Source organism: Ochotona princeps, chromosome 31, assembly GCF_030435755.1.
Source record: "Ochotona princeps isolate mOchPri1 chromosome 31, mOchPri1.hap1, whole genome shotgun sequence".
NCBI lineage: Eukaryota > Metazoa > Chordata > Mammalia > Lagomorpha > Ochotonidae > Ochotona > Ochotona princeps.
Genome location: NC_080862.1, coordinates 12,368,778 through 12,396,366, shown reverse-complemented (window position 1 = coordinate 12,396,366; position 27,589 = coordinate 12,368,778). Strand labels below are relative to the sequence as shown.

The following is a 27,589-nucleotide window of genomic DNA, read 5'->3' as shown; positions in this document are numbered from 1 at the left end:
ACGTGAAAGTTGCCTGATGCGCGAATTGTGGAGTTTGATGCTTTACATGGCATTTCAAGAAGCAATAAAGTTGAAACTATTTTCTAAGAGACACAGTATTTGCTGAAGCAGAAAGTTGTTTGTCCAGACAGAAAAGCTGATCTCTATGAAGTCCATTCTTTATTTTTCTGTGACTCTGTGCATTTTTTTCAGGTTGCTCTTATAGGTCCCAGGAGAACATTTCAAATGTTTAGATTTTGTACTCTGGAACACATATAAATTGAGCCATTGAAATCTAAGGCAAGAATAGCCAAAGAAGAACATGGGTTATTTGCGTGTCTATTGAACCTTAGTTTCACAATTGGACAGAGTTGCATGAATTTGAAAGAAAGTCAAGTGTAATATTTGGTTAGTGATGTGAAATCTAAGGATGGACTTTTAAAATCTCCTCGGGTCCTAGTTTCTTTCTGTGCTGGTAGCGTGTGTGGGGTCCTCAGGCCGTCTTTCTTTGGAGAGAGTATGCCTTTGCTCCTGGATGATGAATTCTTTTAGACATTCCAGGATTTTAGGTTCCTGGGACCCACAGAGCAGGTTTCTTCATAAGGTACTAAAGTTAGTTTGGCCCTGGATGGTGCTAACTCCCTTGTTCGGTCCGGACTGGAGACAGCAGGGCTGTAGCTGCTGGCCCAGGCTCACCTCTCAGCTGGTGGTTGAGTCTCTAGCTTTGCAGCAAAACCCTTCAGTGCCACTGTCTCCTGAGTTAAAAACATTTACCTTTCAAACTGTTCAAACTGACAGTTGATAAAGCCTGCAACTGTTTATCTGCATTTCTTGATTTTTTAATACCTTTCATGAAATGTAGAAGATACCTGGTGTACCTGTTTCTGAGTTTTTGTAAACTTAAATCTTTAAAAAAATATTTATATTGTTTTTATGGAGAGTCAGATATACAGAGAGGAGAGACAGAGAGGAATATTTTCCATCCAATGACTTACTCACCAAGTGGCCTCAATGGTCAGAGCTGAGCCGATCTGAAGCCAGGAGCCAGGAGCCTCTCTGGGTCTCCCACGTGGGTTCAGGATCAAAGGCTTTGGGCTGTCCTCAATTGCTTTCCCAGACCACAAGCAGGGAGCTGATGAGAAGTAGTGCTGCCAGGATTAGAACTGGGATCCTGGTGTGTGCAAGGCGAGGACTTTAGCCACTAGGCTACTATGCTGGGCCCAACTTAACTTTTAAACAAGAGTTGTTGCCCTTGTTTTTCTTAACAAAATATTGACTGCTCTTCTATATGATTGGTAAGATGTAAGCTAACATGGTTACTGTTATTCATTTCTTTTGACTTCATCTGCGACCCCCAAATCAAGTTCATGGTAATAATGGTGCAGCATACTGGGGAGTCAGACACCTCACCTTTCATGTGCAGGTTTTTCAGTGAGGTTTTATTTCTAGCTCTGTATCCAGCTGGGTAGCAAGAATGCTAGGTGGACATGTGGGATGTGCCACGTGGATCAGCGAGGAATTTCTTCCCGGCTCTTTAAAAACATGAAATAACATTATTTTGCTACTGATGAACTCATGTAACCCTCTGGGGTTGCCTTGAATGATAGGCTAAAATTAACATCAGTTAAAAAAAAGCACCACTAAAGCTTAGGATAGGTTTCAGTCTGTGCTTATAAAATAATATTTAGTGTTGTTGAGTCCATTTTGCTTATTTTTGTGATGGTGAAGTCAGGAGGCCTTTGGAAACTGAAAGTAGGCAGGGAGTCCAACGGCTGTTGGAAAAAAAGCTTCCCAGCCAAGCACACCCTGGTGTCCGAAATAGTCTTCCTCCTGTCTGCTGTCCCAGGCATCTCTGCTTTACTTGTCGGGTCACCAAACTTGATCTTTCTATCAGAAATTTAGTGTGTGTGTGTGTGTGTGTGTGTGTGTGTGTGTGTGTGTGTGTGTGAAGTCTTAACAGTAAACGTAGTGTTGAACCAAGCTACTTCGAATTTCATGAGACAAAATGCATGAGAACAAACACCACATTGAATAAAATCTTCATGGGAAAACCTTCTCCATTCAAAAAAAATATGTTGGACACTTAGAGATGTCAAAATTTTACCTCTTGTATTTAATGAATATATTGGACTTTTTTTTTCTATCAGTTTAGTATCATTGAGCAAATTCAGTTTGTGGTGGTGGTTTTTTTTTTTCGTGTAACCAGTGACCAAAATTTTACCATTGGATGTTTTTGAGGGTTAGTGCTTTTCCTGCAAAATTTATTCTTATTTATTGGTTATGTTGCAATGATGAGTTTTTAAAATTTCTAACTCATCAAACCTGTTACCAGGCATTTATAAGAGCTCTGGGCTGGATCTTTCACTCTCTCTTTTTAATATTTATTTATTTTTATTGGAAAGGCAGATATACAGAGAGGAGGAGAGACAGAGAGGAAGATCTTCCGTCTTATGGTTCACTCCCCGGCCGGTGCTGAGGAACAGCAAGAACTGCCTACGCCCCTTCCCTCACCCCCAAACCAATAATAGACCAGTAATTCTCCTTCTGTCCTTGGATTTAACAAATATCTTGCTTTTCTTTTAAAAAATTGTTTGAGAGGCAGAGAGAAAGAAAGGACATTTCCATCCATTGGTTCACTCTCCAAATGTCCACAGTGGGGAAATAGGAACCTGGAACTGAGCTCATGCCATGTAGAAGGCATGTAGAAGCACTTGCTGCTTCCCACGGTCTGAATGAACGGAAAGCTGGAGTCAGGAGTTGGAACCAGGTGTCACTCTCAAAACCTCCAACAGGAAACATGGCCACCCTAACTGGTATCTTGACTTCTAGGCCAAGTACCACCCCTTATTTTCAACTAAGTTCAACAAAAAACATTTACACTTGGATTTGATGACTTTAACCAGAGTCTAAGTCATTGCTCAATCTCCAAATTGGAGGAAATGGTGATTGCTTCATTTGTACTAATGGGAGTGAAGACTGTGTCTATTATTTTTTTAACAGAAAGAAGAAAACTGGAGAAATGACTACATCTGCCTAGTGAACTCAGATGTTTGTTACAGCATGCTACTACGCACGGCAGTACCATTTTCTTGATGAGTGCATCATTTAATGTTGTTAAACCGCATGCCTTCAAGGGGACTCCTGCTTTTATTAGTCATCATCAAATTGCTTTCATGGAATGGCAATGTGAAAAGGTTGTCTTAGGAAAGTGCCTGAGGTGTTGCAAAGCTGTAAATGCCAACTCATGCCATTTTCTCTTTCGTTACAATTACTGAAGAGACACCAGGAGAATGGCATAGACAAATTTTGGCTCAGTGCAACAAGGCCGTGAACAAAGTGGTTTTTTTTATGTTAGGGATTTTAGGATGGGTAACAGTGAAATCAAGGGCATTTGTAACTGTTCAAAAGATATTGAATAACAAATCAGTATCAACTTCAAGAAATTTCTTCAGCATTGTGATTTATGGATCCTCACATTTTGGACCATAATCTGCAGGCAAATGAAGACATAAAGGTTTCTAATCACATGTGTAGATGACATGAAGTTGGAAGGTCTGGCCAGTGTTGTAACGGTAGAAGTGGTCTAGTCTGGAACCGTCAATCAAAGGGGACTCTTACGTTTGAATTCTAAAAAGAATCATCTAATTATTAAACTTTATGCTCAGTGAGACTTTATGTTAGTTTATGCGAAAACCTGGGGTTTATAGTGATCCCATAGTCACAGGGAATTATAAAGCTCAAAAGGAATCAAGAGTGAATGATGACTATCAGAAATTTCAAATATGAGCTTGCGTTGCATTAATACAGCCTCCAGATCAAAAGAGATGCTGTTGTTCATCTACCACTAACCAGCTTTGCCCAGTTTTGAGCATTGTTTTTTTAGTGGGGACACTAATTCCCTTAGTGATGAAGATGGTGAAAAGAAAGTAAGACTTGCCTAAATATACTGTTAAGGATTTTGGGGGATGCAGTCTGGAAAAGACATATCTTTTTTTTTTTTAAATTTATTATTATTGGAAAGCCGGATATACAGAGAGGAGGAGAGACAGAGAGGAAGATCTTCCATCCAATGATTCACTCCCCAAGTGAGCCGCAACGGGCCGGTGCGCGCCAATCCGATGCTGGGAACCAGGAAACTCTTCCAGGTCTCCCTTGTGGGTGCAGGGTCCCAAAGCTTTGGGCCGTCCTCGAACTGCTTTCCCAGGCCACAAGCAGGGAGCTGGATGGGAAGTGGAGCTGCCAGGATTAGAACCGGCGCCCATATGGGATCCCGGGGCTTTCAAGGTGAGGACTTTATCTGCTAGGCTACGCCGCCGGGCCCCGAAAAGACATATCTTAAAGAAAAAGGACTTGATTTATGTCTATATATTTGAAATTTTGCCACTCTGAAGAAGGAAGTACAGTCCCCTGGGAGTCTAGAAGATACAATTAGGACTTTAGGTGGTTGGTGTGTGTTTGAAAAGTTAACTTTATAAGTGAATTCGTGCAATTAATTAGATGAAGATAATTGTCTATATGATCATAAATACTGAATCCTGAAAATGGCTTCACCTTTGGTTCAGCTAATTTAATATCTAATCCATTTCGACGGAAAATGACACTCAATAGGGTTACAAAACCAAAGTAGACTCAACTGAGATGATTAAATTAGGTAAAGTCTGGCTCTGTTCAAGCATAGGGAAGCTCAACTTCAATTTTTAGTTATAGCTGTTTAGGTAAGCCTGTGAAATGGAGTCTTCAGATTTAAGTTACTGCTTTCCATTAATTCAACCAAGATTTATGACCATCAGGCACCTAGTGTGGACTGGGCAATGTTGAACTCTGAAAGGCAGTGACAACTGAGACATAGCTTTCCAACATGTATTTTCTGAAGGCTGATGCACATTTCGTTAATTGTTTTCGTTCCATACACTTTGTGTATACTCGACAGGCAGCCCCCAGCCCTAAGTGAACTGTCTGGTATTGTGGTGCGACCTTGCATGTCCCACACATCATTCTGATTCTCAGATCTGCCAGCGGATGATATGAACTGACCCAGCCTTCTTGTCCCAGACCTGTGCCAAATGTGTATCGGTGGGTGCCATATTTTGGCCTGGTCTGGGCTGCTCCCCATCTTGGTTCTTGCGTTCACCTGTAGGGAGTGTGTGCCGACAGAGGAGTTACCCAAGCTCCTGCATCAGAACCCCTCTCAACGCCAGATCTGATGCACACTGGTAGGTCCATGTCCCAGCCTGACTTAGTCCACCTCCTGTCTTAGCAGAAACAGTGACCCCCTGATTGGCCCTCACCCATTCTGGCACCCATATGGGATCCTGGCACGTGCAAGGCAAGGACTTTTGCCATTAGGCTGCTGCGCCGGGCCCCAAAGGAGGCTCTCATGCCACGGACACCTCTAACTATCAGGCTCTCTGACTCAATTCCAGGCCTATGACTAATTTTAAAACAAGATGTATCTTCCTAGACTACACTTTTTTAAAATAGTAACTCCAAATATGATTTTCTTTCCGGGAAATCTGTGGCGCCAGGATGAATATGAGCACTTCTACATTTTATTTTATTTTTCCTGTGTGTGAGAGAGATCGAAGTAGTTATGCCTAGATTTCCTTTGCTCTTCTTCCGAAAGGTTCCCCCACCTCTCCATCTTTGAGCTACTCCATGGGGTATTACGTGACAAATAATTCTTGGGGTTGCAAGTGTTCGCTGATGTGGCAGATTACTTTTGCATTAAAATGTCTATAATTCGAATCCTGGACCAGAAGGGGAATAAACTGCGTTTGATTTCCAGTTCACAAAGGTATTGGATAGATTCTTATCTGATTGGGTTGCTGTTGGCCAGCAATTCTGGCCAGGGCTCCCGGGTCAAAGATGAACTGTGTATCTCCAGATGAAAGGACAATTGTTTCCTCACAAAAACCTCATAAATCAGTTTTCATATAATTCTATGTGTATGTATGTATGTAATGTGGTTTCTGGCGCATTTGGGGTTGCTCAAGCCATGTAACCATATATATATATATATGTGTGTGTAAAATACATATCTGTAGGAAGGCTTTCGATGTTTCCCTTGGGATGCAAGGCATTACCTCACAAAACAAAACAAAAATCCAGAAACGAGCTGATAAACTGAGAAGCAGCGGGAATCCCACATCTGGCTGTACTCAGCGGGGCAAGGAAACTTCAAAAAACAGAACCCCCCCGCAACTTTTCATTTCTTATCTCGTTTAGCCCTAAGCTCAGCAATAAACTAGCACGCTCTGGTTAAAAAGTCAGAATCCCAGCTGTAAAATCACGGCCCTTCTACACGTATATTTCAAGCAGAGCTCTGTCGGTGGCGAGGACGCACCCCAGCGCCAGCGGCGGGCGAACGCCCCGGAGCATGCGCGGCACTGCCGTCAATCACCCTGGCAGCCCGCCCCCTCGAGGCAAAGGGCGGCTCCCATTGGCTGGCGGGCGCGGGCGGGAAGGAGGCTCTCGGCTGTGGCGCGGCGCCCGGCTCTGCCCTCGGCCTGCCTCAGGAGGCCGGTAGGTCCCGGCTGCCAACCGCGGAGGGCACATCTCCGGGTTCTGGGTTCCCTCCCGACCTTGCGGGCAGGCACTTGGGGTGGACAGGAGTGGCTGGACCGGGGGACTGGGAGAGGAAGAACTGAGGGAAGAATGGGCGCAGTCCAGTACTTAGCAGGTGGGTGTCTGTTCTCCAGTGAGACATCATGACGGTGGCTGTTTTTCCACCTGAACTGAGAAGAGCGATTTAGAATAGTGAATTTCTCGGTGTGTGAGAGAGACCAGCTCGCTGGAGCTGGGCCACACATGTGGCAGGAGCCAGGAGCCTGGCACTGCATCCGGGGGTCCCACAGCAGGGGCAGGGGCACCAGGGTCATCTTCTATGCCTTCTCGGGAACTTTAGCAGGGAGCTGGATCGGAGGTGGAGCACCCGGGACTTGAACTGGCAGCTTTGCAGTCGGCAATTTCACATCCCCCATGTTGGCCCCCAATCGGCTTCTTGCCATTGGCTGTTCTGTCTCAAGAGTCAGAAAAATCATTTTGCTTGCTATGTGACAGATTTTAAATAGTTTAGCAAATCTCAGTAAAAACAAAACCAAAAACCAAAACCAAAACCAAAAGAAAAACAAAAAACCCACCTTCTGTTTGGAAGCTTATTGTATACCAAAAGCCAAATTGTGGCAAATCCACAGAATTGTAAGTGTCCAAATGTCAGCCAACCCAAACTCTTTAGAGTCCCAGAATGCCTGCAAGACTTAGTAGTGGGGCAGGCCTTGTGATGGGAGGTATTGGCATCCTTGTGGGTGCGGTGGTGTGAGTCCCAGCTGCTCCGAGCTGTGGACCCAGCTTTTTGTTGCTGTGTGTTGGGAAGGAGCCCGGGCCTCCGCCAACTGTGTGGGACACCTGAGTGGAGTTTTCAGTTCTGGACTTGGATCCAGTTCTGGCTGTTTCGACCATTTGGGGAGTTGATCCAGCAGCTGGAAGATCTCACCCTCTCCTTCTCAAATAGGAACAAATAAAAAAAGAATTAGTTGTGGGCTATTTCCTTTTCCGAAGAATGAGTATAAAATAAAGACCTTTGTTTTCTCAAAGTTGGTGGAAAATTGGAGAGAAAAGATACATTTATTTTGGGGTAAAAATTATTGTGAGATCTATAATAGTTTTTTTTTTTTTTTGCGGAATAGGCAACATTTGTGAACTTTTAAAAGTTTTTAGGATAGTAGAATTATTGAAGTATGCATTCTCTTTTTTGTTTAAAAATTGAAGTACATATAAATGGAATCAATGTTGTCTTGGTTTTAAGCTGTATTGGTTATGGTTTTAAGAAACCCCACCCTCCCTCCCTTGTTCCTGCCTTCCTTTGTTATGTTTAATTGTTCTGATGATATACTTTCACTTTATAATCACAAGCTTAGCTTGCCACCAAAAAAAGAATTCAACACGTAGTAAGCAGAAAAACTGCTGTTCCTTAGGAGTATAGACAAGGGCTGTCCACAGTAATCAGATCTCAAAATGTGAAGAGAGTTCAGATATTTTTGCACCAAAGATACGCTTATTTTTTAATTCCATTGTTCCAAATACTTAAAAAAATATTGTTGTTCCTTTATCTTATTTTGAAAGAGAGAACAACAGAGTGAGAGAATGCAACCAAAAACACATGTACAGGGAGAGAATGCTCCTGGCCCTTGGTCTTCCTCTTGGAATCCCACGATAGCCAGGGCTGGCCCAGGCCGAAGCTTGGGGCAAGAATAGCTCTCCGGTGGAGGGGCAGGAACCCAGTTAACTGAACTGCTGTGGTCTCTCAGGTCCTGTGTGTGTTTGTGGGATGTTGGAGTCAGGAGCTGCGAGCTGGGAGATGAATCCAGGTACTCTGATGTGGGATGCGTGCCTCTTAACTGCTAGGCCAGACACCTGCCTTCCCATGAATTTTCCGAAGTATTAGAGTAGCTTCCCACCTGAGAGTTTGGTGCCTTGCTAGTCTTGGAAGAAGGACAGAAAGACGATTAGCAACTCGGCCAGCTAACTCCTCCCAAATGATTCAAATGGGGTGTAAAACACACTTAGTACCCAGAAGGGAAGCCCCCCGTGTTTTCGATTGAGTGGGATATTTGTCCACTCAAGAGGTTACGTCATCCCCTTGAGGGGCAGGTTCAGCAGGGTCACCTGGGCAGCTTCGCAAGTCATCTGTAGAAGACCCCTGCTGGAACTGGGCCCAACTCTACCTCGTTGCCTTGTGACCCCATGTTAAAGGACTCCTCCATTCATGTCATTTCCTGGGAGAGGGACCACACGCAGGCTCATCCCCCACAATGTATATATCTGGGTCCTCCTGAACCTTGCACAAATGCTCTCAGGAACAGGTGTGCTAGGAAAAGCAACTTTTTCTGTCTTGCTAGAACCCTAGTGATAGTTTTAACACGTATTAAGTACTAGCACTGCAGGCATTTCCTGTCTGACCCACTCTTTAATCATGCTCTGCATAGAACAGTTAATAAAAGGAGGAAAGAAGATATGTGTGGCAATAAGAGATCACTGGGACGATTTAAAAGCTCATAAAATTGAAGATGAGCTTCCAATGTGTGATGCTGGGCCCGTGTATAAATCGTGTTTGTCAGAATACTCGGAAGATCCAAAATATTAGCAGTCACATCTATTTTGGCTCATTTCATTCCTCTTCAAATGAAGGAAGTCACAACGTATAAACTCTACAATTTTGTGCTCTTTCAAAGGTTTTCATGGATATGATGGCATTTCGTTTTAATTGAAAATGCAAACTTTTAAGTTCGTAATACTTCCCTGTCATTCATCACTGGCTCTTGTGCGATTATTTCTCCCTTGTTCCCCATTCTGCCTTCCTTATTCCTTCTGCCTGATCAGTTTCTCAACTAATATATTGGTAGTGAATATTTAGAGATGATGTGTGCATCATCCTGTTTTGAATATGAATGCCGCTGCAATTACAGCTAGTTCATTATTTTTAACTCTTGTAGGGTATCTGGTAGTAGGCCTTCATTCTACTTTGTATGTCTTATAAAAATTACAGTAAAATATACGTAGTAAAAAATTTACCATTGTGCCCATTTTTATGTGTGCAGCTTCTGGCATCGGGTGCCTAAAGTTTTTTCATCTTCCCAAGCTGAAACTCCCCTGAACATCAATCCTTCTTCCTCCTTATCCCTAGCCTTTGGCAACTGCTAACTTACCTGACTACTGTTAAGTCTTGCATTTTACCAATCCCCTCCTGATAAAAACATAGATTGTCTTCAAGACCCAACACTACAAAACCATACTAGAACCAGTGACCTACAGATCTGCTTTTGAAGTTGTGTAAGAGTTTCTTTGACATATAGACCCAGAAGGGGATTTTGGAGGCAAATACGGTATTTTGTGTTTTAGAATTTCTGTATCCGTTCTAGTATGCTCAACAGCGTTCTCATCTTACTATTTCTGCTTTCTATGATACTTTTCCCTTGAAATTATTAGAGAGTTTGAGTATTGCTTAATATATTATTAGCCAGTTGAGCTTCCCTTTCTTAAAATTGCCTAGTTTGTACTTTGCTCATCTTAAAAGTGAATTTCATACCTTGTGTTTTGTGGCTTTTGACAAGGTTTTATACATTAGAACTGTTAAGTTTTTGCTGGTCTGGGGTGTTACAAATGACAGTGTAGTTCCACACTTTTCATCTGTTTGCTGTTTTGTCTGTGATAGTTCGTTTCAACAGAGTTGAATTCATGAGTTATTGTTTTTGTTGTAACAGAAGTCTTTCCCTCACCCTACATGGAAAACATACTATTGTGTATATATTTAAACTTTTTTCTACTTTGGTTTCTTTGTTTTTTCTCTATATTATCTATGTAATTTTACCTTCATAGCTATGCTTTTAATCCATCTGAAGTGAATCTTTCCGTAGTTTCATAAGTTTCAGCTTATTTTCCCTCTTTGTAACGATCCACTTTCCCATCAGATTTCAGGAACAATCCATGTTTTCCCTATTGTTGTATCGTTCTAAGTTATCTTTCAGGAAGTTTTCATGTTTGTGTATTAGCACTGCTTTGTTTTTTTAAGTGTTGCTTTTTTTTTTTTTTTTTAAAGATTTTATTGTTATTGGAAAGCCGGATATACAGAGAGGAGGAGAGACAGAGAGGAAGATCTTCCATCCATTGTTTCACTCCCCAAGTGAGCCGCAACGGGCCGGTACGCGCCGATCTGATGCTGGGAACCAGGAACCTCTTCCAGGTCTCCCACGCGGGTGCAGGGTCCCAAAGCTTTGGGCCGTCCTCAACTGCTTTCCCAGGCCACAAGCAGGGAGCTGGATGGGAAGCTGGGCTGCCGGGATTAGAACCGGCGCCCATATGGGATCCCGGGGCTTTCAAGGCGAGGACTTTAGCCACTAGGCCATGCCGCCGGACCCAGTGTTGCTTTTTTTTAACTTACTTATTTGAAAGGCAGAGTTATATAGAGAGAAGTGACAGAGAACAAGGTCTTCCATCTACTGATTCATTCTCCAGATGGCTAAAATGACCAGGGCTGGGCCTGTCTGCAATGAGATGTTAGGAGCTTCTCCTGTGTCTCCTGCCTCCCACATGGATGTGTGGGTACAAGGACTTGGGCCATTCTCTGTTGCTTTCCCAGGCTATTAGCAGGGAGCTGGATGGGAAATGGAGCAGCCAGGACATGAACCAGCCCAACCCCCATATGAGGTACTGGTGCTGCAGGTGCAGGCTTAATCCTATCACACAGGGTGTCAGCCCCAAGTGTTTTTATTTTTAAAGATCTTCTGTCCACTGATTCACTCCCCAGATGGCTGCAACAGCCAGTGCTGGGCCAAGCAAAACCAAGAATGAGGAACTTTGTTCGGGTCTTCCATGTGGCTAACACTCACGCTGTCCTCCACCACCTTTTCCAGGCAGGGAGCTGGATCAGAAGTGCCTCAGCTTATTTATCCATTCAGAATAATCTTAGCTATTTGTGGAATTTTACTTGTCATTTGAATACTAAGATCCTTTCGAATAAACAGGGAGGAGAATCTGTCCATATTCTCTTTTTTAAGAATTCAATTTTATTTTTGATGTTGTTTACATAGTTGACAAGGATGCATGCCCATGAGGACCGCTGAGTAGGTTGGGGAGGGTTGAGGCATGGCAAAAGGTGGGTTTTGACAAATGCTTCCAACTTTCCTTTTGTTTCCTTTTCCATGTGTTTGGGGGGAGGGAGGAGTGTTGAACAGGAGGACACTGCTCCTGGCTGCCACACTACATCAGTACGTGGGGATTGGGGATGTCCACTTGACGTCATCCTAGAAACCCTGACATGGAGAAGAATGTTCCTAGGGTGTTGCTTGACTGATTTTGATAGTTCAGAGTTGCTGTTGGTTTTGTTGCTCTGAGGCTGAGAAAATCCTTCCAAGGTCCTCTGGCTGACGGAGTCCACCCTAGTGTATCCACTCACCCAGACACTTGCTGTCAAAGTTTGACCAAGAGAATTGTCCAACCTGTTCTGTTCTCCATTTTCTTACATGGCATTCAATGTCCTCTCCAGGCCTAAACCAGCAGTTGAGGAAGCCCAGCTCTATACATGCATTCCAAGGTTGGACCACAAATCTTGTGATTCTCCCTATAACCAGACTTTTAAGTCCAGTGGTCCAGTTGCGGAGTCCCCCAAGAGATCTCACTTGGGGTGACCCTAGATCTAACTCTTTCATGTGTCCAGTTCAGTCCCTCACCGATATCAGATTATGCAAACACTGGTGGTTGTAATCTCCTGGTCAGTTCTGTCCCCAGCCTCATGTTCTATGCAAACCAGCAAGTGTTGCAGCCCAGTCCAAACCAGGGTGCTACAGATATGATCCTTGCACACACCAGTGAAAACTGCAGCCTAGTTGGGATGACCCTCAATAACTCCCACCAGACTTGTCCTTAGTCCTGGCTCCTATGCGTGCCAGTACGTAAAGCCTACTGGTCTGGGCCATGCCACATCCCAGGTGGTCTCTCGTATACACCTATGTGTAGTTGCAGCTTAGCTTTGCCCACCCCATCCTAGGACCCAATCCTCCTGCATGCCGATGGGTGCTGCTGTGTTATCCAGCCTGATCTGTGCTCTGTCCTGGATCTCATGCATACCTATTGGAGCTGCACCCCAGCAGCGCAATTTCCCTACTAGGTCCACCCCTAGTCCCGGATGTTGCACTTTCAAGGCAGTACAGTGGTCTCAGTCTGATACAACTTGTACCCTTGCTAGCAGAAGCTGTGGCAAAGCCCTACCAGTCAGTACTTATCCTAGCTCTTGCATGTGCCAGCAGATGCAGTGGGCTGGCCTAGTCTACCCCTTCCCAAACCCAGCTCACGTGCAGGCCAACAGTTGTTGCAACCCTGCCCATCCCCGTTCACTTCCAGTCCCAGCTCTCATGACCACCAGTGGGAACAGTGACCAAACAAGGGATCCCCTACTGTCCCCCCACTAGGTTTGCGCCTGGCCTGGGTTCTTGCAAGTGCTGGTGGGTGCTCTGGCCTAGCCTGGCTGGCATATCTTACATCTCAGCCCTTGCTATTGGATGCTGCAGCCTGGCATGGGCCAGCTTGCTCCCAGTTTCAACTCTCACTGATGGGTGCTACAGCCTAGCCATATCCAGCCTGCCCCTATTGCTGGCTCTCATGCAAACCAGTGAGTATGATAGCCTAACCTGGCATGGCCTGTACCTGTGCTGGCTCCTGTACATGCCAGTGTGCTATGTTTTGACCTACCCTGCCCAGCCAACCCCTGAACCAGTCCACACACCTGCTTACAAGTGGAACAGCCTGGCCTGGCCTGGCCCACACCCAGCTCTGACTCTTAGGCTCAGCAGCAGGGGTCACAGTCAGCCCAGTTCCCCAAGTGCTCCCCTCAGGCCCCTTCCCAGACCTGGGCCTCACATGTTTCAATGGGTGCTAGTACCCTAACTGGTGCAGTCCACTGCTCAGTCTCAGCCTTTGTGTGTGCCTGTGGGTGCTACAGCCTGGACCAGCCTGGCCTGTTCCCAACCCCAGTTCCCATGAGTGTCAGTGAGTTCCATGGTCATAACCAATGTCTGCCAATCACCACCCCAGCCCTCGAGCAAACCAGCGGGTATAGCGGAAGCACAGGGTTGAACCCACAAATCCCCCACAGAATCTTTTTCAGACCTGGTTCTCTTGCATGCTGGTTAGTGTCATGGCCCAGACTAACATGGCCCACCACTGCACTGACACTCACTGATGCTTACTGTGGTCTAACCTTGCCAGGCTGGCCCCCTAGCTCAGGTCTCCCATGTGGTTGTGTGCATAGGTCTGACCTAAAAAGTTCCTCAAGTCTCACCCTCTTTGTTTGTGCAGTGGTCTGGTTGTTAGAAGTCCTCCAGAAGTCATTCCTCACCTGTAACATACTCTCTCAGTGGTCCATCCCCATATCACATTTCCTGAACAATCCACAGTCCCCATGGCCATGAACACACAGGTGCCTGAGCCCGTTTTTCCGGCAGGGGAGTGTGCTGGTCTGGGACCCTACCTGCCTTGCCTGGGATCCACGAGCAGTCTGTGCACGTAGGTCCCTAGACGATATCTGCTGGCGTGCCAGTGTCTATTGCTATTGTCCATATTCTCTTATTACTTTAGTATATAAGGATTCCTTGGCATAGGACAGATACTTAATAATCCCACCTTCTCTTCTTTCCCTTTTATTTCCTAGAGCCAGTGGCGTTATGGTTGGGAGGACACAAATCTTTTAACGATTTCTTTTTATTGGAAAGTCAGAGTTTCACAGAGAGAAGGAGAGACAGAAAGAGCTTCCATCCGCTGGGTTTACTCTCTGTTCGCTGTCCGTCACTGATGGACTTGGTGCACATAGCTGATAATCACACGCGTGGACTACTGACTGATGGTCAATAGCCAGGGTTTATTAACAGCATCAGTCTTTTCAATGACAGGCGGTCAAGTAGGCATCAGGGAGGGGGGTTTGAGGCATTTACATTTCAACGGCAAGAGGAAGTTCTCCTAACACACAATTTGTCCTGCGGTTCATTCCTGTTCCCATGCCTGGGGGAGAAAGCACCCTTCTTTGATCTTTTATCTAAACCTGAGGACTAGGGAGTTTTTTGCTTGTTCATTTTTTTAAGGTTTATTTATTTTTATTAGAAAGATATACAGAGGGCCTGGCGGCGTGGCCTAGCGGATAAAGTCCTCGCCTTGAAAGCCCCGGGATCCCATATGGGCGCCGGTTCTGATCCCGGCAGCTCCACTTCCCATCCAGCTCCCTGCTTGTGGCCTGGGAAAGCAGTCGAGGACGGCCCAATGCCTTGGGACCCTGCACCCGCATGGGAGACCTGGAGGAGGTTCCAGGTTCCCGGCTTCGGATCGGCGCGCATCGGCCCATTACGGCTCACTTGGGGAGTGAATCATCGGACGGAAGATCTTCCTCTCTGTCTCTCCTCCTCTCTGTATATCTGGCTGTAATAAAATGAATAAATCTTTAAAAAAAAAAAAAAGAGAGAGAGATATACAGAGAGGAGAAGAGACAGAGAGGAAGATCATCCATCCAATGGTTCACTCCCCAAGCAGCCGCAACGGCTGGGGCTGAGCCAATCCAAAGCTTCTTCCAGGTCTCCCACATGGATGCAGGGTCCCAAGGGTCTCGTCCTTGACTGTTTTCCCAGGCCACAAGCAGGGAGCTGGAGGGAAAGTGGGGTCACCGGAATTAGAACTGGCGCCCATATGGGATCCCAGCACGTTCAAGGCGAGGACTTTAACTGCTATGCTATTGCACTGGGCCCACCTGTTCATTTCTGTATGGACTGCTCCTGGGACCTTCCGGGTAGAATTGCAACTAGTTCTGGCTCCACATGGGCAAGGATTCCAAGTATCCTCTCTTTAATCAATTGTTTTCCTACAGACCCAAGCAGTTGTCCTCCTACAACTCCCCAAGTGTTTGCAATGACCAGAGCTGAGCCAATCCGAAGCCAGGAGCCAGGAGCTCCTTCTGTGTCACCCATGTGGGTGCAGGGTCCCAAAGATTTGGGCTGTTCTTTATTGCCTTCCCAGGCTGCAAACAGGGATCTTGATGGGAAGTGGAGCTTCTGGGATACAAACCGGCACCCATATAGGATCCCAGTGCATGCAAGGCAAGGACTTCAGCCACTAGGCTACCAGGCTGGGCCCGGACACAAATCTTGATTCAGAATATGCAAAGAAAGCTATTAACAAAGGTATGAATATGAGATTATCTCCTTTGCTTTAAAGAAGCTACATACCAAAATCCAGCATTAAACATCACATGTAAGGGAGAAACTTAGTCTCTCTATTTTTTTAATGCAAGGCAAGGATTACTGTTACCATTTCTCTGTTTAACAAAGCTTCAGGGGAAAGAACAGATACTACAGGTAAGAAAAATACACTAGAAAAATACAAATTCAATGGGAAAGGTAAAACAATTTTAGGCAAGTGTACCCCCATACAAAAAGTGGAAGAGTCAGCAAACTTAGAATTTATAGGTCCACCTTACTGTAAAATGATTTATCAAAACGCAGAAGTATTCTATACAAATGACAACCTTGAAAGGAAGATGCACTTGCAAAAATAACACAAACAATAACATTCACATGTCAAGAAAAAACTACATATTAATAAAAAGTCTTTGACCTTTATGGAATAAAACTGGAAAATATCCCATCAAATGATGTAAATTAAAGTCTAAATCAATGCAAAGACATCCATTGTTCATGGATAGAATGACATGCCAAAGTAAAGGCGTCAGTGTTCCCAAGTTAATCTGCATATTCCAGGAATCCTGACCAAGTTTTCCCTTGTCTGTCCTGTGCCAAGGAGTCCTCCTAGACTCAAGTGAGAATTGGAGAATGTGGAGCGATTCCACTGATGTACAGGGGCAGGCAGGCTGTGGTTCTTCAGGGCTTCCTTGAGGGTACTGAAAGGGATTGTGGGAGAAAGAGTCATGTGTTTCGTGTAATGAATGATTAACAGAAAAGGCATCCTATGTTTGTTATATACTATGTGTCAGGATATGAGCTGGGCAGCTTAAAAATTGCTGTATTCCATAAGCCCCAGAGCCACCCTCTGACATGAACATTAATTCCACCATTTGGGAGATGAAGCAACAAAGGCTTAATGAAGTTAGATCACCTGTTCAAGTTTGGCAGCTAACAGATGGTAGAACCACTGTTGAAACTTACGTCTGTCTCTAAACCTCACATTTTTCGTGTTTGTTAACAGGTTTCTAATGACAATATGAAAGAGATTTGCAAGTAGTTGAGTCTAGCCAGTCATCAAAACCAAACAAATTTCACTCCAATAATGTACAAATATACGGAGAGAATGAACTAGAACTCCTTTGAGAAAAGATGAACTTGGAACATGTTACTGCTTTCAGAAAGTAAAGCTCTCCTTACAAAATGCAATAAAATCTGTCAAAAAGGATGTAAGAGCCAGCTTCCAGAGGCTCCAGCTGGCCAAATGTGGAAAAATTTGAATATCAAAAGAAGTAAGAACAGCAATTCATTATAGCTAATTAAATCAAATTTAAGAATCTGCAAGTCCTCAATGGTAAGAAAATTTGCAAATAAAAAGAGAGAAGAGAGGTTGCTTTCTGGAGGTAGAAAGCTGACCAAGAGACATAGAAGGAGTGTGTAATTGGAAAATCACTATTTTAAAACCATCACAGCAGATTGGTGTAGGCCTGAGTCATCGGTGGCAGCCACATCTAGGGAGTAAATTTTGCTATGGACCATGATGCTTTCATAGTCTCAAAATGTTTCTCCGTCCATTATTTATGAGTGCAAGGAAAGAGCATAGCAAATACTCATTGAAGAACCTGGACAACACTGCGACCAAATCATAAAAATTAATATCAGCAACTTGAACTTGTGTGCCTACAGAGGTGATCCTTTGTGAAGGACATAATATCACTTTATGTAGGATTCTTGGCAGAGAGCATGCAACCCGAGTCTTAGCGTAAGGGAATATCAGTCAAATCCAACTTGAGTTCTGTTGTATAGAGTAGCTGACCTTGATGGAAACACCAAGAAACTGTTTCATATTTAAAGAAATTAAAAAGATATAACATGGAAAATCCCAACACATAGCCCTTGACAGGATTGGGGAGGGGAGAAGGAAATATTTTGAAAGACAATATTGGGTCAGTTGATCAAACTGGATTGTGGATTGAGGATTAGATAAAACTATTAGATTTATGTTAATTGTCCTGAGTTGGACATCTATCACAATTTTCTTAAGTAGTCCATATTCTTTTAAAAAATATTTCATTTTATTTTTGTTGATGTTTACATAGTTGGTTAGGTTAGGAAGGGTTGAGGGTTAGGGGAAAGAGGGTGAGTTCATTGTTTCCAAATTTTCTTTTTCTTCTTCCTGTATCGGAGGAAGAGGGGAGAAGGGGAGAAGCTGCATCCAGCCTCCCAAGCGCCTCAGTACCCGGAGATGGGGACTGGCCACCCAATATCATCCCAGGGTCCCTGATGTGGAGCATAGTCCGAGGGTTCTGCTCAAGCGGTTTTGATAATTCTGAGATCCTGCTGATCTTGCCACTCTAAAGATGAGTAGATCCTTCCCAGGTCCGTTGGCTGACATACTCCACCTTAGAGTCTCTACTTACCCGGATGCTTGGCTGGGGTAGTTGATCAACGCATCCTGCCCTCCATCCTCTGCTATGGTACCAGATGTCTTCTGCAGATCCCAATGGACTGTCTTATCCTCTGTGTGAAGCTGGGTATGCCATCCTCTGTTCCATCTAGGTCACTGAGGAGGCCCAGTTCTGACACATGTATTCCATTGTCAGCAAGCACAGGGGCCTTCTTGATGGAAGTCCTTCAGAAATCATTCCTCACCTGCAACCTACTCCCTCAGCAGGCCTGCCTCCCACTCATTCCGTTGCCCCTTTCCTTAGTGAATCCACAGTCCCTGTGCCTGGGCGCGCAGGTGGCTCCTGGCACAAAATGTTGCTCATGCCAGCTGGTCCAAGCTGTACTGGGGGCCTGCGGAGCCAAATCCCCCCACGTATCTTTAAAATAAATAAATAGGGCCCGGCGGCGTGGCCTAGCGGCTAAAGTCCTCGCCTTGAACGCCCCGGGATCCCATATGGGTGCCGGTTCTAATCCCGGCAGCTCCACTTCCCATCCACCTCCCTGCTTGTGGCCTGGGAAAGCAGTTGAGGACGGCCCAATGCATTGGGACCCTGCACCCGCGTGGGAGACCTGGAGGAGGTTTCTGGTTCCCGGCTTCGGATCGGCGCGCATCGGCCCGTTGTTGGCTCACTTGGGGGGTGGGTCATTGGACGGAAGATCTTCCTCTCTGTCTCTCCTCCTCTCTGTATATCTGGCTGTAATAAAATGAATAAATCTTTAAGAAAAATGAATAAATAAAATAAAAAGGTAGAACAGGTGACTATGCTGGCACACTGGTATAGTTAACACAGATTTGGCGTTAACCAGGCCCAGGATGCCCGCCAGCTATTGGCTGCTTTTCTTCTGGCTGTGTACCACTTGCCTAAGTAAAAGGCAACCTAGGCCATTGCCTACAGCTGGGGGAATTGTCCATATTAAGAAATACATATTGAAGTAGTAAGTGGAAAATGGGCAGTCTGAAATGTAAGAAAAGAAAAAAAATGACAAAAGGTATATAATAGAAAAATGAGAAAGCTAACGTGGCAATGTGGTAAAAAAGCTTAGTGAAACTGAATCAAGGATCTTTGGGTGTTATATGAATTGCTTTTATGTATTTCCAATCAGTTTGGATTTATTTTAGAATTGAGAAAATGGGGGAGATTTCATAAATGTGGGTGTTTAAAGACACTGATGAATTTTGGCAGTCAACATTTGACCCTGTATCTTCATATGCGTGAGTTAAGAGAACCGCTAAAGGGCGTATTTGTGCCAAGATTCATTCAGTAGAAGAGACCTCCTTGCAGCTTTAACTGCCTTCTCTTGTTTGTAGGTCTAGTGACATTATTACAGGGAAAGTAAGCATTTGTCGGTGATGAGAGGATTTTGAGCATTTTCTTACTCAAAATGGGGCAAGCTAAGCCTAATCAAGTCATTTTTGTCAAGGTCCTTGCAACTCTACTTCCTAACATAATGTGTATAATTTTCTATATGAAATCAGCCCTGTTCAATAGCCTGCACCTGGAGGGATTAAAAAATTGCCTTGGTTTTGTTTGAGCTCAAACTGTGCTCTGAAGTTTTGGACTGAGTTCCGAATAACTTTGGGGATGGTGTTTGAATGGCCCCAAAGTTATCTTGATGATATTTTTTTCTAATGCCGTGCCCATCAGATATGAAAAAAGGTTTCTCAAGTTGAGTTATATTTAAAAAAAAGTTTGAAATGTAATTAAAAATTGGGATGGGCAGGTGGTTGGTCTTGTGGTCAAGACACTCGTCAGCATGCCAGAGTCTTAGAGTATTTGGGTTCAGTCCCTAGTTTAGACTCCTGATTCCAGATCTGTATCTTAAAAGTGCAGACCTCATGAGGTATTGGTGATGGCTCAAGGGAACAGGGTCCCTGTCAGCCCTAAGGGAGGCCAGGACTGAGCCTCTGGCTCCTGGCTCCTGGCTTTGGCCCTGCCCAGCTGCAACCATCTACTGAATAAGTAGGTGATAATGCTTGCCTTGCCTGGCTCTCCCTTTCCTATCCAACAATTAAAAATGAGAATAAACTAATACGATATGAGCTTTATCACCTTAACCATGTTTCATTGCCCAGTGCATTGGTGTTAAGGGCATTCCCATGATTGGGTTGCCTTCCTCATCGCCCGTCTCCAGAGCTGGCAAAGTTGAAACTCTGCACCCATCTGACAGTAACTCTGTTCTCCCTGTCTCCAGACAGTGGCCACTACCGTTCTACTCTGTCTCAGTAGATTTGGGTTCTGCTACATGGAAAGTCATATGATAGGTATCCTTTTGTTACCGGTTCATTTCCATGGACGTAATGTCCTCAGTGTTGTAGCAGGTACTATAATTTTCTTCGTTTTTGAGAGAAGATCATTGTGTGAACATACCACAGTTCTTTATTCAGCCATCGGTGGACATTTGGCTTGTGTCTGTCTCTGGGCTCTTGTGAATGTCACTACAAACGCGAGTGAACAAATACTCATTTATGTTCTCGTTTTTAATTCTTTTGGGGGCAATTTCCCCCAAAGAGTGGGACTGTTTGATAATAGGATAAAACATTTTAAGGAAAGTTGGTTTCTTTTCATTTCAGAGGGAGAGAGGGAAAGACAATGGGAGATCTGCTGAGAGATTTTGTATCTGCTGATTCATTACCTGAGTGTCTAGAACACTCCGGGCTGGGCTAGGTCAAAACTGGGGTCCTGGAGATGCCCGTCATCTCCTGCTGCTCAGGCAGGAAGCTGAATTGGAACCAGGCATTCTATTAGGGGTGACATTAGGGCATCCCAAATAGTGACGTAAGCTCCAGGCCCAATGCCTACCCTCAGCTTTTCATTTTGTTTGCATTTTTTTGATCTCTTTCTTTTTCTTTCTTCCTCCCCCAATCTTTTTGTAATAGCTATCCTAATGGAGGTGTGTTGGTGTTCTATGGGTTGAGTTGTCTTTCCTTTAAATGGGGATTTCTTTGAGAAAGTTAACAAAAGTGTTTTCAATTACCAGCACACCAGAGTGTGAATGCTGAATAATATAATTTTATCTTCAAATGGTAGCTCTTTTGAATAAGACATTGAGCGCATACATCTGTGTGGGGTAAAAGTAGCCCGGAGGGTCCAGCACGGTGGCATAGAGGATAAGGCTACCACTTGCAATGCTGGCATCCCATACGGTCACAGGTTCAAGTCCTAGCTACTCCAACTCAGCTCCAGCTCCCTGCTAATGAGCCTGGGAAAGCAACATCAGATTGGCCAAGTGCTTGGGCCCCTTCACCCATGTAGGAGATACAGAAGGAGCTCCTGGTCCTTGGCTTCAAATGGATCTGGGGAGTGAACCAGAGAATGTGCTATCCCTCCCTCTTTCTTTGCCTCTCTGCAACTCTGCTTTTCAAGTAAACAAATAGATAAAAAAAATCCTTCATTGCACACCTGAATCACCTGCAGAGCTGGTTAAATGACAGCTTGCAGCATCTGCCCTTGAAGTTTCTGATTCAGAGAGTTGTGGGTGGACCCTAAGAGTTTCATGTCCACAAATAATGCTAGCTGTCCCAGGGACCACACTGTGAAACTGTGAAGTTATCACAGTATATTTTTAGGAGTCAGACAGTGTATGTGAAATATTCAGAATTGTGAAGCACCATGCATTGATTTAGTCAGGTAATAGAAAGCTCCTCTAAGAAAGGCAGTGGAATCCCACAGAGCAGTACTTTTCAGAGCTACCCTAACATCTCCGGGGCTTAAGCATTGTGAGATGCGAGCCAACAAGGAGAAAATTTCAAGACAGAGATGGACTTTGGGAGTGAAGCCGGGAAGGTGTCAAAACAGAGTTACAGGTATTCACGGTTTCAATTTTAACTCCTTTTTGAAGCTCCAGTCAAGATTCCTCTTGGGCTCAGAGGAAGAGATAAACCCAATGAACACCTGTAATGATACCCACATGAGCATCCAGTGTCATTTTTTTTTCTTTTGTATAACAGTGGTCTCGACGGTAGCAAGTCAATGATTCGGGGCCTTCATGGTTTCAATACTGACGTCTGTGAATTTCTTGTCCCGGTTGTGTGTGGATCCAGCCACGACACCTGTTTTCCCTGAAGCTTTGAGGAGGAAGCTGTCAGGAGGAGGGGTCAACATCTGTATTAGGAAGGCAGAACTCTCTCACCAGTTCTCAACAGCTTTCTTCTGAATCATCAGTGTTCAAAGCTGTTTCTTAACCATTCCTAGCTTCACACACACACACACACAAATATTTTGGTTTGAATACCTTGCTAAACCTAGCTAAATACAGACTACTTTAGAAAGATGGAATGTAGTTATGGTCTACCCTGTACCTAATGTTTCAGAGTCAGGTAGTGAGCCCCACACACATGGGAGAAGCTGCTATTCTTAGTTTACAGTTGTGCGCCGTGTGTGTGTGTGTGTGTGTGTGTGTGTGGCTGCTGTCACCCATAGTAATGTGTCTGGCAGATATAGTTTTATCTATTTGTGCCCCTTGGTTTTCCTTGAGTCACTGTGAGCGATGGCTTGGCCGTATCTGTAGATGTGAGAACAGGGACTCCTTTTCCTGTTGTATCTCTTATGAGTGATAAAACTCCGCGTTTTTGTAGCCAATCATCACACTGCAGTTGCTTGACATAGAGAATAGGGTATGGCTTTCAGTTTCTCCATCAGAATCCCAGGGTTTTCCGTGTCCCCTTGCCTCTAGACACGAGGTGGTGGTGAAACAAGTCAGATGGACTGACTTATGGAAAAAAAAAACCACACTCAGAGGTTAAACTTGAAAGTAAATCTTGGCTGTCACCGTATGGAAAGTTTTCTTAAGTATGTGTTCTCAGCCAGGGTTAATGATTTTCTCATCCTTTCAGTCCACACACCATGAAGTTGAGGAACTAATGAAGTCAAGCACATGTGTTTTTAAGACTCTTTGGAAATGTGCTTTGTAAATGTGAAATACTATATCTTGATGATTTGTCTCTTTCTATATTTTCTGTAAGCTTAAAGGGGAGTGGAAGATGAAATCACGTCTTTCCTGGAAGTAACTGTTAAAAGTGTTTCTGAGAAAGTGACCATTCAGGAAGATTTGAAAGAAGTAGGGGTGGTGTTTGGGCCCACAGGATGGTGGCAGGCAGGTGTAGCGCAGGCAGAAGCACTATGGGGAAGATGGCCAAAAGAAGGACCTTGAAAAGGTTAGGTGGCTGGTGGGTAAGTCTAAGCAGAACACACAGGAGTGGGAGAAAAGCGGAGCTGGCACGTGACCATAGCAGGCAGGTGAAGGTGCCAGCCATGGAGAGGAGATAATAACAGGGCAGAGAGCAGTGAGTGACTAAAAGGGAAATGACATTCTCAAGAAGGTAGGAGTTTGGGGAGAAAAAATGAATTCTTCTGAACCCAATCCTGCAAACATTTACTGGGTGTCCTAGATGAGCATGTTGAGCCCCAACCCACTCGGAGATATGCATGTCCTGATCTTCCAACCCACTCGGAGATCTTGGAACCTAGGAATATGGTGCCTTCCTTGGCAAAAGGGACTTTGCAAATGTGATGACCTTTGTGATTTTGATGTGGGAGATTATTTTTGGACCATCTCTGTTGGCACACAGTGGTTACAAGGGTCCTGATATGTAGAGGAGGGAGGCAGAGAGAAATACAGAGAGGATGGAAGGGAGGGAGGAAGGGCAGAGGAGAGAGAGGGGAAAAAGAGGAGAGAGGGAAAGAGAGAGAGGAGAGAGGGGGCTGGAGGAAAGAGAGAGGTGGGTGGAGGAGAGAGGGAAAAGGGGAGGTAGAGAGAGAGATTTGAGTTGGAAATGTGGTGCTTTTGACTGTGAAAATACAGAGGGCCACACCTGGGGATTACAGGTGAGTTCTAGAAGCTAAGTGGGAAACAGCCTCCAGAAGAGACAAAACATCTTGATTTTAGGCCCATGAAACCCATTTTGGGTCTATGGTAATTTGATTTAAAATAACAGGCATGGTTTGTGGTCATCTGTTACAGTAACAGTGAAGAACTAATACTCTGAATGAGTATCAAATGGTTTAGAGGGTCACAGAATATAAAGATGAATGTGACTAACTTTAACCTTTCCGTGGTTACCAGCCCAGTGGTCCAAGTGAGTGATTTTCAAGCATTCATGTGTGCAGAAATCAGCTGAAGAATCTTGCTAAAGTGAGACCTTGATTAAGTGAGTCTGTGGACGCCTTGAAATTTTGCACTTCTGGCTAACGGTGTTGGTAACTGTTCATCCCAGGACCACACGTTGTTTCGGACGGGCCTAGGCTGTAGAGTCAGCTCTAGGAGCTGGACAGCCAAGAACAGTAAAGCTTTGTGTTTGTCCAGTGGAAAAATGGCTTAGGTTTCAGGCATTGAAAATGGTTGTGGGCCTGGTATGACAGACGGCTCAGTAGCTCAAATCTTCTCCTTGCACATATGGGTGCGGCTGCTGCCCTAGCTGTTCCGCTTCCCATCCAGCTTCCCGCTTATGACCTGGGAAAGCAGTAGAGGATGGGCCAAAAGTCTTAGGACCCTGGATCTGCATTGGGAGATCTGGAAGAAGCTCCTGACTTCAGCTCAGCTCAGCTGTGGCCATTGTGGATCTGCCTTTCAAAAAAAAAAAAGAAATACATGAATCTTTGAAAAAAATTTTTTTAAAAAGGAAATGATTCGATCGCTCTTTAAAGATCTGAAACTTCTAAATGGGCGAACTGATCATTCTTTCTATTCAATCATTGTTTATAGCTGTTTTCTATATTGCCATTAAACCAGGGTCTTCTGGTTTTTATAAATCAATAAAAATTTAAATTCTTAATATGAAAAAATCTGAAACTTCTCTAAGGAGGGAACTTTGAAGTCTTTTAAGATTTTTTTTGTGATCGCCCAACAGAGGATATATATGGGAATAATGGGCAATTTATAACATTCCTGGGAGAGTGAGGGGAGAGCAGATTGGGCCACAAAACACAAGTGTCAATGGGGACTCATCCTTCCCTTGCTAAATGGAAGGAAACGTGGTGAAAGCAGTCCCCATGCTTATTTGAGTCCTTATTCTTTTCCTTTCAGGTTTCTGTTTGGTTTTGCTGTGAATACACATGGCTAAGTGAACATTTGAAAAATAAATTGGATACAAGGAAGAACATAACAGAGACCTATAATGCCATAATGCCAAATATAACCAGGAGCCAGAGCTTTTCAGAGTATGGGTTGACTGCAAGTCCTTGGAGGAGTTTTGCAGATTTTCGTCTCCCTTGGGTGTTGTGTTCTCTGGGCTTTTGTGTTTTGTGTTGTCGCTCAGCCTCCGTAGCTGCGTTTGCTTTAGAACAACTCCAATAGCACTAGGGAATTCTTTACTCTAAAACAATAATTCTTTTTTGTAAGATTTATTTATTTTGGAAAGGCAGATTTACAGAGAAGGAGAAAGAGAGAGAAAGATCTTTTATCTGCTGGTTCACTCACCAACTGGCTGCAGTGGCTGGAACTGAGCCAGTTGGAAGCCAAGAACCAGGAGCTTCTTCCGAGTATCCCACGTGGGCGCAGGGTCCCAAGGCCTTAGGCCATCCTCTGCTGCTCTCCCAGGCCATAAGCAGGGATCTGGATGGGAAGCGGGGCTGCCAGGACATGAACCAGCACCCATATGGGATCCTGGCAGATGCAAGGCGAGGATTTAGCCACTAGGCTATCATGCTAGACCTGAGAATTTTCTTTTCTTTTTGTTTTTAATATACATTTGTTTATTTTGAATTTCATGGTACAATTCCATAGGGTGTGGGATTCCTCCTGCCCCCCCCCAAATTCCCACCCCCTCGACTGATTTTCCCCATATTATTTCAATAGTGTAGTCCTTCCTAAGGAGTCATGATTCCATCAGTCTGTTACTTAAGTGTGCCCTGACATTGGAGGTACAGACAATATCAGACAGTCCAGCACCTCACTGTCTAGATATTTGTAACGATTTCATTGGGAATTCATCTTTGATTTGGAAGTAGGGTTGCATATTGCATTGTATCTTCACAGTGCTACTGGTGCTCCTGGATTGGGAGTGAGAGAACACTTTAATAACAAATGTCTTTGGGTTTTATAGCTACAAGGCTGAAATTGGGCTTACACAAGCTATCAGCTCCATACTGTTCCGTCTTGGTCATGTTGAACCGGACTGGGAATATATCTCTGGAATGTTGCGAATGTCTCTCGGGTATGGGCGAGGCCTTCTCCTTCCATTGGCATGTCCTGTGGCACTGCGCTCAGGCCTCTTCCATTAGTGTGGACCAGAGAGCTTCTTTCAACTATGGTACTTTGTAAATGGTTCCAAGGGCACACGAGTAAGTTGTTGTCTTGGGGGAGACTGAAGGAGAGAAGTAAGAGATAGGGCGAGTGAATTTGGAAAAATGGGAAACAGGCATTTCTGATGTGCTTAAGAACAACCCCACAGTATCATAAATACAGCATAGTATACACTGCTTCATGCATTTTGAACCAATGAGTGGCTATGTTCTTGGTGTTGGGGTTTGACTAACTTTTCTCTGTCGTAACTCTAGCAGGCCCCAGAGAGGGGGTATTGAGCTCCTATTGTCCCTGGCTTCACACTCCCCTTTTAGGGGTTGTCCTGGATTGTCCCCCCGAGTCCACTCAGCCTGAGGGCAGAGCTTACCTCCTCCAATAAACATTATTACAGGACCTTGGCCAGAGGTGTTCACTGGAGTCTGCAGATGGGGGTAGGGACTGGGCTAGGTTGGGAGTCCAGATCCAGGAATAGATTGGGCCAGCTGGCAGCCAGAAATCAGTGGTCAGAAAGCAGAGAACTCACTAACCCTTAAACAGAATCAGGTGCCAAGTCACATGAGTGATGAGGCCCCCAGACAGGAGAGAGTTCAAAACTAATGTGAGGCCTATCCTTGATACTTCTTCTGTGACTTTTGCTGGGCTGGTAATAAAGCAAGTGACTCTTCCTCAGATGGTCATCTGGGGTGATGATGCAAACTTCAGGGTGTAAAGTGAGGCCATGGTCATGGTGGTAGAAAAGTACGCACAGGGCCCGGCGGCGTGGCCTAGCGGCTAAAGTCCTCGCCTTGGACGCGCCAGGATCCCATATGGGTGCGGGTTCTAATCCTGGCAGCTCCACTTCCCATCCAGCTCCCTGCTTGTGGCCTGGGAAAGCAGTCGAGGACGGCCCAAAGCTTTGGGACCCTGCACCCGCGTGGGAGACCCGGAGAAGGTTCCAGGTTCCCGGCATCGGATTGGCATAGCTCCGGCCGTTGCGGCTCACTTGGGGAGTGAATCATCGGACGGAAGATCTTCCTCTCTGTCTCTCCTCCTCTCTGTATATCTGACTTTGTAAGGAAAAAAAAAGTATGCACAGCACGTTTCAGAGGTACCTATAATTCTGAGAATGCAAGTATTCACTTTTAATTAATACTTAGCAAGAGATAAAATATTTATTTTGTTCGTTATCTAGCAGTTAAAAGTAAACCAGTTGAACACCTGTCAATAGTACC

General features: G+C 44.7%; 1 protein-coding gene across 1 annotated transcript in view; it reads left to right on the top strand.

Moving 5' to 3' along the window:
- The window catches only part of DMRT1 (doublesex and mab-3 related transcription factor 1), a 189,234-nt gene that overhangs the window by 145,443 nt on the left and 16,202 nt on the right, over positions 1–27,589 (top strand). The window lies entirely within an intron of this gene.